This window comes from Nelumbo lutea, chromosome 6 (assembly GCF_056320005.1).
Source record: "Nelumbo lutea isolate HS-2025 chromosome 6, American lotus-T2T, whole genome shotgun sequence".
NCBI classification, from domain to species: Eukaryota; Viridiplantae; Streptophyta; class Magnoliopsida; order Proteales; family Nelumbonaceae; genus Nelumbo; species Nelumbo lutea.
Genome location: NC_142689.1, coordinates 32152623 through 32165055, shown reverse-complemented (window position 1 = coordinate 32165055; position 12433 = coordinate 32152623). Strand labels below are relative to the sequence as shown.

Sequence of the window (12433 nt, the reverse complement as noted above, 5' to 3'; positions counted from 1 at the left end):
GCTTGGTACACAGTCTCACAACACATTGTAGTTGTGCATTGAAAACAGATTACATATTTGATGTCATCGTTAATAAGAAGATATTCCCAATGTACAATTGTGATGCACTCTGATGAGAAAATCCAAATTCAAATACGAAGACAAACAAAGACTGTCATTCTTTATGTGTTTGATTTTATTTACATTTTTTTATTCAATATTTATATTTTATTTGCTTTATAAAATAAAAAAAAAGTAATAATTACAATACATTTAGGCACCACTAATAACATAATTACAACCGTTTGTAAGGGAAGAAGTAGTGAAGTTACGCATATGGCAGAATTTATTAAATATGGGTTTTTTAGTGTTCAATCCACCCCAGAAATCTTAATTCCATTCTATGGGGTTTTTACTGTCATATCAGAACTGTGAAGTGGAGTAGAGTCTAAAAATCTCCATGGGGTTTTTACTGTTCAATCCACCGTATCTTGTACGAGAGTCGGATTCCAACCTTATCTCTCCCAACTCCGTGGTCCCAAACCCAATACTCCAAATTGATCGCCGTACAACAAACATGATAGACTTGAGTGCCAAATCAACACTCACCCCGCTTTCAATTAATTGGTTACTTTTTAGAATTAACGTACAATTATTAATCCCTATCACTTTCTTGTCTTGTCAGTCAGATATTGAAGCCACTTTCTTGGCCGGATTCTCGAACCAATACATGGAGCTTTTGAGAGCCGCTTGACTCTTATCCTTCCCCGCTTTACTTTACTCTCTCTCTCTCTCTCTCTCTCTACTCCTGTCCTTTCCCCGCTTTAGATTTGCAGTGTTAGATGATAGATCAAGTTGTTAGAGGTTTTTAACCTACTCTTTATGTTGGTATTAGGTCCCAACCCGGGAATTTGTTGGGTTTGATCTCCGATTGATTTTGCCATCGACAATAGAAAACTTCCACATTATTTAAAAGATCTACCATGATTCTCATATCATGTTTTAGGCGTACATCGGGAACACTTTTCATACTTGAATGGTATTATTCATATGAGATGTTTTAATGGATGTTAAGGTGAGGTGAGACCGGAAAAACCAGTAACCGTTCAGCCCCTAGGTCCAATTATACTATAAACCACTAAAATTTAAAATTCCGTTGAAAAGGTCAGACAACCGTTAAATCCTTCGACCTTGGCTTGAGGTCATGGGATTTTAAATTCTCATATATACTATAAACTGCTAAAATATATTTTTTATTTTTAATTGATTTATGATGTCACGGGTCAAACCGTTCGACTTGGACAGTTGAACCACGAAACCCAAAAATGGTCCCTGATTGATTATATTTTCAGGTTATTTTTAAAAACCTTGGCTTGAGGTCGATGTGAAGAGTGTTATGTGAAGAGCAAATCCCAATTGGATTCAGGGAATTCACAACACTTTCCCAACTAGCCATGGAGTCTGGAGTCTGGATTTGCTCCTCACTTCGACCTCACATCTTTATCATCCACACATTAGGAACATCTTTCATATTTCTATGTTATTATTCATGGAAGATGTTTCCGGTATATGATTGGATGTGGTTGGGTCATTTTGAGGAGCAGATCCCAATTCCTAGCCATGATAGTTGCACATCAGGAATAACTCCCTATGAATGACAAGGGAGATGTAATGTTGAGATGGTGTTGGGAGTGTTTTGTTGATAGTAGATACTATCTCATGCACTTCTTTGAATAAAATGCAAGATGATTTTTAAAATATTATTTGTTTTTGTTAAAATATTCATTATCTAATTAAATTAAATTAAATACTTTTTTCTTCCTTTCCTTCATTTTTTAGTATAGCTTTCCATATGACTTATTGGAGATAGGCTTTCAATTGGGATCCCGAGGAATATGATGTGAGGAGAAAAAAAACCAAAAAAATGTGGAATGAGTATTTTTATCTTATATTTTTATATGGACAAAAGGGAAAAGATAAAAGTATAAAAATAATAATAGCATATGTTAGAGTTTTCTTTGACTTAAAAGAAATTACAATCTTAGGTGGCGTTTGATAACACTTTTTAGACCTTTGAAGTCTGAAAATATTGCTTTTCAAATGCCACCTATGTTTGGGATGAGTTTTAAAAAAGCGTCTGAAATGCACTTTCATATCTGAATTTGTAAGAGGCAGGCCAGTGACTTAACACGCTAAGACGTTTTTCATATCGCATTAAAAGACAAAAATGCCCATTCTCGTTATGCCCTTCATTCTCTCTCTTCTTCTTCTTCTTCTTCACTAACAGAGAATCAATAGCACAAGCTTTTCCCTCCGCCCTTCTCTCTCTCCCCTATCTTCCCGCCACTACCATTGCAACTCTTAGCAACAACATTTGATTTTCCTCCCCCCCTCTCTCTTTCTCTCTCCCCATGTCTTCTCGCCACTGCCACTGCAACTCTCCCTTAGTTGTAGCGGCCCTGTCTCAGCATCGGCGTTCGATTTCCCTCTCCCTCTCTCTCTCTCTCTCTCTCTCTCTCTCTCTTTCTTAGCGGTGACCATGTCTCAACAATGGCATTCGATTTTATAATTTTTATTTAAATTAATTATTAATTATTAAATATTTTAATAGATTTATTTTAATAATAATTTGATAATTATGAAACATTTTTTTCATTGTTTTGTGGATTCTATTACTATTTTCATTATTATTTTAACTTTTAATAACTTATTTTTAATTTATAAATTTATATGTATTTTCAATTTTATTCTTATTTTAATTTTTTTTATAATTTGTTCATATTTTTCAATATCATTTTGAATTTAATAAATTAGATTTTATGAAATAGTACAAATTGAACTCAAAATTACCAAATAGTATGTTTTAGGGGTAAAATGGTAAAATTAAGGAATTTCAGATGTTGAAGGTTTGATCCAAAGAAAACAACATTCTTTGTTCTGAGCCCCTAAAAAGTCATAAAGCATCTATGTTTCTTTTCAGATTTTAAACACTTTTTAATATCTTTCTAACTTTTCAGATTTTAGATTCTAGATTTATCAAACGCCACTGTAGTGCTTCCCATGAAGCCTATTGCAAAGTCTTAAAGCTAGGTTGTGTGATTTCTAATTATCATGTCTGGAAATTGAACTGGAGTACTTTTTCAACTTAGTTAAAGAGTTGTTGAAATTCTTTCAGCTTTTTTTCTTTTTTTTTTTCCTGAAATGTTTCAAGAGGATGCCAATTTGAGCTTACATTTTTAATGAAGGATAATGCACTAATTCGTCCAGCAGAGTCAGATAATTGCAACACCACCTCTTTTTATCTTTGTGAATTCATGATTTTTGGGAGATATTTGGTTGTGTAAAATTTCACATCAAATGAAAACCTTTCAAATATTATGTATATATTAATTATAATACAGCAGTATTTTTTTTTTTAATTTTTTGTCGTCTAAAGGGGACTAATTATATCTTGATGGAAGCATTTCCCAGGCTTGATTCAATGGGCAATTTGACCTTAGTTGAAAAATACAAAACTCAATAGTGCATATATCACAAACTTATTGAGGGTAAATTTTGGTTCCTTGAAAAGCAAGTGAGAAAAGGGGAACTGTATTGCTCAAGAGCTTTTCCACAACTTATTTCCTGAGAAGCAAAACCGGATTCAGTCAGTGTGGAACCTGTTCCAATAACCATTATAAACTTGCATTGGGAGTATCTTCTCATGAAATAAAGCATACAATTACGGAGATGTTCCCGATGCAAGGCTGTAAAGACTGTTCGAATGATATTTGAACGGGCCTTGCACTGAATGAAGCCGATCTCCCACACACAGCCTAAATCCATTGCATTAATTGTGTATATAAACAGTATATAGATAGTGTAGTGTATTGAGAATATGATGCTTTGGGTAGCTTACAGGATGATGTCAGACATATTATTTAATTGAATAAAGAGAGAGAAAAGAAATTCTTTTTATTTCATAGAAAACTGGTTTGTTTAGAGAAGAACACTCAAAACAAAAATGATGTTTACTTTTTCTATATTTTCTATTTATCTAATTTCTAATAGTAGTGAATTTTCAATAGTACCAGTTTTCTCCTAGGAAATCATTTCATAGGCACTTAAGGCTGCGTTTGGAAACGATATAAATAAGTGTGAATGTAAATATGTAGTGTAAAACAGTTCGTATAAATTGTAAAATTGGGTTAGTTTTGCATTGACAAATTTACCTTGTTATCAAATAGACTTTTAGCTGTAATGGATGCAAACATGAATTCCAATAAAGTATATGTTTTTTTTTTTTTTTAATCAAAAGTCCACTTGAATGCAAATTTACTTCTATTTTATCGACGTACTTTTACATCTTATTATCAATGTAAATATGCATTGGTCTGTCATTTGTTAATGCATAAATGTAATATTGTCAAACACAGATAAAAGTAAACCAGACTGCAAATTTACCCTAAACTGAGATTTGCACTCTGTTTACATCATTTCCAAACGCAGCCTAAACAATAAACCAAAAACACGTATGCATACATGGGCTTAAACACGCTCCAAGCCTCCACAAGGTCTGATCGGTTCTTTCTATTCCTGTCGCAGCACTTCAGCGCCAAACGGTGAGGTGACTCGTTGGTATATTAGTTGATTTGGTTCGGTATTAATGTAAAATTTACATCTATTTCACATTTACACTGCAAACAAATGAAGTGTAAGGGATCAGGTGGATGCGGGTCGTAAATATTTAGTCAAATTATAAATAAACTGAACTAAAATTGTCTTAATCAAAAACTCGAATTTGGATTAGGATAAATGGATATTAATCCCATTTGCACCCCATCCACCTGAGAGGAACAATTGGTATTTTATATCAATTGCTTTAAAACATTCTACAATTTTTTTATTTTTTATTTTTTGTATTTTATATACTCAATAACTCAAAACAGCTAGTCGAATCAAATGCTCAAATCATTTAACTCGTGTGTCGTGATGCAGCAATGATCAAAACGATTTTGCATTCAATCCGACGACACTGATTATAAACCAAAACATCTTTAATTAATAACTGCTCCATCCACCATGCATTGAGAACATCTCTCGTGAATAATAACTAATAAGTACTGGAGATGTTTCCAATGCATGGTAGGATGTGCATATGAGGTAGATGTAAGGCGCCCTGTGTGATGAGCAGATCTAATCTCCTTTACTAGATACCGCACTTGTGGAAATAAAATGAAAAGAGTAGGGCCGTAATTCAATTGGATTCAGATCAGTTTCAGATTTAATTCGATTCCAATTTATTGTGGTTAAAAAAAAAAAAAACTTTAAAACAATTATATACTTTTCATGGGCCAGTAGGAGCCTAGGAGGATGCTGTGAGGTGAGCAGCTGTAACTCTTGTGAAGCATTTTGAATAGAGAGGATCTGTACTGAACCAGTTGTGCTGCCATTAGGAGGTGCAGTTTTGATCGCGCTCAGCTAAAAGCGGTCCAACTCAACCCGACGGCCGGATGCTTTCTCAGAACATACTAACCCGCCCTGGACCGACTGGTTTGAAAATAAAAAATAACATATTTACATAAAAATAAGCAAAACAAAAAAAACGCCGTTGCCGGGGATCGAACCCGGGTCACCCGCGTGACAGGCGGGAATACTCACCACTATACTACAACGACTTGATGTTAAACAAATATTTGGTAATAATAATATCCCTTTTCTTGTTCACGATCTAAACCCTTGAGAAGAAAAATTGAGCACATTACAGATGGATGTAATATGTCTTATTTTTTTTTCTTTTTCGTTTTATATTTTGAAATAAACTTACAAACTAGGGGTGCAAGTTGAATAATCAATTTTAAGATTTTACACTGCTGGATCCGAGTTTTCAAATTGGGTCTATTAAAATTTTAATAAAATCCCAACCTGAACCTGTCTAAGTGGCATCCCTGCTAGGGGTGTCAATTGGACCAAATTTGGTCCAATATGAATCCTTTACAAATGGCTTGGGACCAATCCAATCCGATGAATACTTTGGACCATTTTGGATTATTCCAACTTAATGTTTGGACCATCCAATCTGTTCGAACTGGTTTTAATTTATAATGATTCTAATCCAAACCTTGTCCATTGATACCTGTATTCTTAATGGACAAGATATTAGTTCAATCTGACCAATTCAATATAAATCTATTACAGATGGTCCAGGTCTAATCCAATCCAATAAATACTTTGGACCATTAAGTCTGAATTGGTCCAATTCAATATGTATTATCCATCCAAATTGATTTTGATTTGGATGGGGTCCAAATCAAAACAAATGTGATGCGTGGTCTCAACTCTCAACTGAAATTTCTGAATAATCACTTTAGTTTCCTTCCCGGATTTTATAACTGAATGTAGCTTGAAGCCTTGAACCCTTTGAATCTCCATTAAAAAAAAGGCCTTGAATCTCTACCTTGCAAGCCATTTTTTCAAACAGAGCTGCTTGGTCTCAAAGTCTCATCTTGCCTTTGGGTTTGCAGGTTTCCAGTTTACATAATAATGTATATATAAATATTATTTTATGTTTAAGTTATAGTTTAAAAAAAACTAACATTTGTGATTTGAGGCAAAAAGAAAAAGAATTTTTCTTGAGAAAAATAAATCTCAGAAAATTACACAAAATAAAACAAAATCACCACAATCAAACAATCTAACACAAAGTTACATACACTGAGTTTGCAACTCATGACCCAATTGACTGGGTCGAACAGATCAACGATTCAACAACCCAAATCAAACAATTTTTTGTGGGCCTCTAGGCCAACTCTCAACTACCGCTATTGAAAAGGTAGCTGAGAGTTGATTTTTTTTTTTTTTTTTTATAATTTCCTATCGGTCCAGCTACAATTTTGAGAATTTCTCAAATAGAATTTCGAGCAATACACTCCTAAGCGCAACTATTATCTGAATATTTTGAAGCATCAAAGTTGGCTTAAAAAACAGAAGTATCAAAATTGATTTTTAATTCATTAGGATTGAGAGGAATTCATTTAATCAAATGGATTTTTCTCATTTTTTTTTCTCTGCCACATATCTTAATTTGAAATTTGAAATCTAGGAGAAGCACAATTAATAAGGCATGACAAAAATGAGTGAAAGGCAAAAAGGCAGCTTGAATTTAATAAATATGCTTTTTATTAACATATTGGTTGATACTAACAGGGATACGGACAATGCATATGAGCATAGGAAGAACAGTGTTTTCTAAGGCAAAAAGTCTGCCAAAGTTCATTGACATACGATTATAATTAAGGGGTATTTTTTTTTTTTTTGGATTTTGAGAGGGGGGAAAGTTGGTCAATAGGATTTTGGTTCTAAGAATTCATATTAATGCCCGGACCAGGGAGCATGGGATTCTTAGTCAACGGGAACCAAAATCTCATTGACCAACTTCCCCCCCTCAAAATCTAAAAAAGAATGCCCCCCTAAAAGAGCTTGTTTAGCCAACTTATGTGCTGCCTAATTAGCTGTATGAGATATCCAACAAAACGAGCAGTGAGGGAAACTGGATAAGAGGAATTTGCAATATTCAATGATGTGTCCGATCTTCCAAGGAGGAGGAGAATCAAAGTGCAACAAACTCTTCATGACAATAAGCGAATCTCCCTCAAGAACAAGAGAAGAAATTCCCCCTTAAGGCTCAGTACAAATACAATTTTGTATAGAATAAATACATACAAAATACATGGTTTTGTGCTCTACATATTTATATTTGTATTCCTTCCAAATGGAGCCTAAGCAATAGTGTGGAATCCCCCCAGCAAAATAGAAATTGCATGGTGAGTGAATTTATATGCAACTCAAAAGTCTAAAACAAAGAGAGATTCTAGGCCTGATTCCAGTGAATGTTTGGGACCAAATAAGAGCGATCCTTATCCCATCAAGCGATGTAGTAGATTCCTTGATCTGGAAACCAGACCCAAAGGGAACTTTCTCTACCAAGTCAGCCTATAACCTTTTCTGGATGCGTTTTTTGTGAGTGGATTTTGCATCCACGAACGCCGGTGGGATGTGGTGGATGTTTTTGAGTTAAGGCTCGGCGTAGGAAAGGAAGAAAATGAAATCCTTGAGTGGTTTGATGTATTTTTGTCCTTTTGTGTTCTGTTCAACCAAACTCTAGTTATTAATGACAGAAAGCCCGTTAACTAAAGCCAAAATTCAAAATGCTGACGCGGTAATTCCTTATTGGTGGGTTCACGCGTCCAGTGCACCCATGAATGCACAGAACTCAGACTCTTGTGGCTGAACACAGCTGCCATGGAACATTAGTAACCTCATTCGTGAGTGACATGAACTAAGTAAGCGGAACAACCGCATCAAAATGGTATATCAGCATCTTTTTAGGGAAGCAAATTTCACAGCAAACAGATTGGAAAATTTAGCTCATCAATTAGTCTCTTCAAGTTCTAATGCCAATTGAGAAAATCCAACTTGATGATCTGTTCAGGTTCTAGGGTGGTGATTAATGCACTTGAACGTCGGACTGATTTGCCTTGGTTAGTTACTTCAACTACCAGCTTATTTTCTTGTTTAATTCTGTTAAGTTTGTACATATTAACCGAAAGTATAATGTTCCTGCGCATGAACTAGCAAAATGGTAAAAACATATGCCGCAGCAACTGTTTTTGTTACCTCACCATCCCTCTTTTCTCCCCTCCGTAACGAACTTTGTATTTGTTCCCCAGTTTAATATATTCTACTCTTTATCTTAAAAAAAAAAAAAAAGTTCTAATGCCAAAGATCTTAAGTTGTATTTTGTTTATTTATTTGATGCCTATGGGCTTGTAACCAAACAATCATCTTCTTTATAATTCTTGCTTTTCTTCCTATTTATCAAAAAATAAGAGTGGAAGAATAGTGTTAATATTAAAGCATTCCGTCTATGCAATATGTCATTATTTCATGACATACTATGATTTTTGAACCGCTATTGACCGGGATGGTTGGACTGTTTGGCCTGGAAACTATTTAGGCAATTGATCCCATTTTACCCCAAACCTAGTCCTTGGCAAAAAACCATTGAATTGGTCAACGACCTGTTGATCTAGGTGGTTGAACCCTCAACCCGTGCAACGGTTTTGACCATTTTTTATTTTAATTATTTTTTTCATTTTTTATCACAATGGCCCGTCCATTCAAACCAGACGGTCTAACCGTCGACCCAAAAATCGATAGCCAGAATGGTTACAGTTTTGGGTCATTTTTTAAAACATTGAGGTACACCCTATCTCGGAATCAATATGTTGAATGTTGGACCTTGTTGGTCGTAAAATGAAGGGAGAATGATGGTTCAGCCCAGGGTCAAAATTTGTAGGCCCAAAGTATAATTGGGGTGGGTGCCAGCTCGGAATTGATGCTAATTCACAGGCATGATCGAATTGATGCCATTTTGAACATTGGTCACCAACTATTTGAATGAATAACTTTTAAAACCTTGAAACCTTTGAACTTAAGTATCAATAGCGTTTAAAACCTAGATGTCAACTATTTAGTAGGTCTTCTATAATAAGGCCCCACTTGGTTCACAGGAATATGGGTTTGAAATCAGAATTGGAATGGGCTATTCCAATTCCAATTGTTTGGTTGGGCTGAATTGGAATCCCATTCCCATTTTTGGTGGAATGGCACTCCCCCATTTGAGGGTAGGGGTGGCAATTGGCAAATGGGTGGGCTGGGTTGGTTTTTTTTTTTCCTGCAAAGATAAAACTAGAATTCATTAAAGGGGAAGTTAAGGGAACATTTGGATCCCTTTACATGGTTTCACAAAAAGATGAGTGAGGTTTATCGAGCTGGCATAACTATTTACAAGAGAGTTTATATGTCGAGCTCTCCTTGCCAGTTCATGGGCTAGCAAAACGGCATCCCTGCTTACATACATGATTTTAATGTTTTCAAAAAAAGATAGAAGTTCCAAAATATGATCATAAAGTGCTTGTTGGTCCCACGATATCTTTTTGTCTGTCCCTTTGAGCTTCGCTAACACTATTTTAGCATCTGAAAACAAAAAAAAAAAAAAAAAAAAAAAACTGTCTTTACACCCATACAAAAGAAAAAAAACTTTCTTAGTCCTCTAATCACTGCCCAAAGCTCAGCTGTTGCTGGAGATCTTGCCAAGCATGGTTCTCCTTCTACAAGGATAAGATGAGACCTGTGAGTGAACATATATATACTAGTAGAAGCAGTTTGTGTGAATGGATTCCATGAGCCATCAACAAGAATGATCGGAAAGTCTGAGGAGAAAGCTTGTTGTAAATCCCATTCTGATTGAGGATCTGATGGATTGAGGAATTTATGCCCCGGTTCTTTGTAACAGCAATAGCTTTTAGCCTTTCTCAGTATTTGAAGGGGGTCTGGGTTCACTTTGTTAAATATTTGATCATTTCTTGCATCCCATATGCTTCTGAAGATGGTACATATCTTTGCAATATAGTTATACTTTATCACTATATTTTCCAAATGGGAATTGTGCTGTCACCACCACTGGATTAGGTCTTTTTGGCCAGAATTCAAAAAGATTTATGGTACCAAACCAACCTGAGCCTGAATCCAGACTGCCCTAGAGAGAGGGAATTGCAGGAAAAAGGTGTTATTGGGTTTCTAGAAATTCTTTACAGAAAGTGCACCCAGTTTCTTCTTTTCTCCTACAGCTCCATATTTCTGTCTTAGTTCGAATAGCTCTATGGAGAACCTTCCACATGAAGATTTGGCATTTGTGGGAGCATGGGCTTTTCCAGATTTTGGGTCAGCTTAGAGGGCTTATTTGAGTTTGGGGTGGAGTTTCTAAGAGTGAGTGATAAGCTGGGTTTACTGTAAATTCTCCATTGCTTGTATTCTTCCAAAGAAGTCTATTAGGCTATTGCATGTTCATCAGAGGAATACTTAGTATTGCTTCGGCACTTCTTTCTTCAAACAGGCTGTTGAGGAGGTTAGCATTCTAGGCCTAAGGATCTGTGATTAGCTCACATACTTTCATGTGGAGGAGTTCAGGACTCTCAGTTCTTTTGGTCAGGATGTTGCTTTCAAGTTGAGGCACCCATGGGTCCATAAATGCTAAGATAGATCTACCATCTCCAATCGTCTAGAAAAAGTGATTTTTTTAGTTTATCTTTTAATTTGATAATACATTTCCACCCAAGGAAGTCTGAGGCTTTTTCCTTTAACTCAAAGAAACATTTTTCCTTGAAATATTTTGCTTCCAGTTGCTGGGACCAGACTGACTTTAGCATTAAAGCTTTATTCATCAAAGAGAATTTTCTTATTCCCAAACCACCCAAGGATTTTGGAGAGCAGATTGTTGTCCATTTCAAATTGCAGTTTCTTGCTATGGTTGAACTACCAGCCCACCAGAAGTTTTTTTGCATTCTATCCATGGTTCTACATAAGGCTGAAGAGAGAAGATTTATTTGCATGGTGTACATTGGTATACTATGGTAATTGATTTTATGAGTGTTGTATGACTTGCTTGGGACAAGGTTTTTGCTTGCCAATGCTCTATCCTTTGGGAGAAGCTATTTAACAGTTGATGTTTGTTGTGATTTACACCATTTTCCCCATCTGCTAGTTAGGTTCCTAGATATTTTGAGCTGTAATTTATAATTTTCATTTTGACTATGTGGCTCAACAACTTTTGGTGGGTACTGTGCATGTTTTTGCTAAACATCACACTAGATTTTGCAGCGTTAACATGTCCTGAAATCTGTTCAAAGAGCTGGAGGGTAGATTTTATATGGTGGAATGATTCAGGGTCTGCTTTGCAGAATAAGAAGCAGCCATCGGCAAACAACAAATGGGTGATGGGTTGTGAGTTTCTTAAGAGTTTTATACCTTGGATCTTTGAGAGGTTTTCTTCTTTGTTTAAGAGTGCTGAGAGAGTTTGCATTCCTATGATGAAAAGGTAAGGTGAGAGGGGATCTCCTTGCCTTAAACCTCTTTTGGTTTTAAATAGACCCATTGCTGTCCCATTGAATTTGATTGAGAAGGATGTTGTGGATATACACTTCCAGATCATATCACACCAATCTGGTAGAAAGCCCTTTTTCTTCATTGACTTAACTATAAACTTCTAGCCCATTCTGTCAAAAGCCTTGGCCATGTCAATTTTCGTGGCTGCCCATTTCCTCTTCCCTTTCTGGGTTTTGAGTTTATAAGTGATTTCCTTAGCTAGGATGACATTGTTTGTGATACTCCTCCCTTGCATGAAGGCAACCTGGTTTTCTTGGATTAGGTTTTAGAAAAGTGGCTTCATTCTGTTAGATAGGACCTTGGCTAGGATTTTGTACAAAACATTGCTTAGGCTGATTGGTTTGAAATGTTCTGCTTTCTCTACACCCCTCTTCTTTGGTATGAGGACCAAGTTGGTATGGTTTAATTTTTTTTTAAATTCTCTTTGAGTGGAAGAAGTTTTGTATCATCCCTGTAACATCACCACCCA

At 35.6% G+C, this 12433-nt stretch overlaps 1 non-coding gene across 1 annotated transcript; it reads right to left on the bottom strand.

Moving 5' to 3' along the window:
• Positions 1–5564: 5564 nt before the first annotated feature.
• On the bottom strand, positions 5565–5636 carry TRNAD-GUC (transfer RNA aspartic acid (anticodon GUC)). The gene has a single exon. It is a non-coding gene; the product is annotated as a tRNA-Asp (tRNA).
• Positions 5637–12433: the final 6797 nt, after the last annotated feature.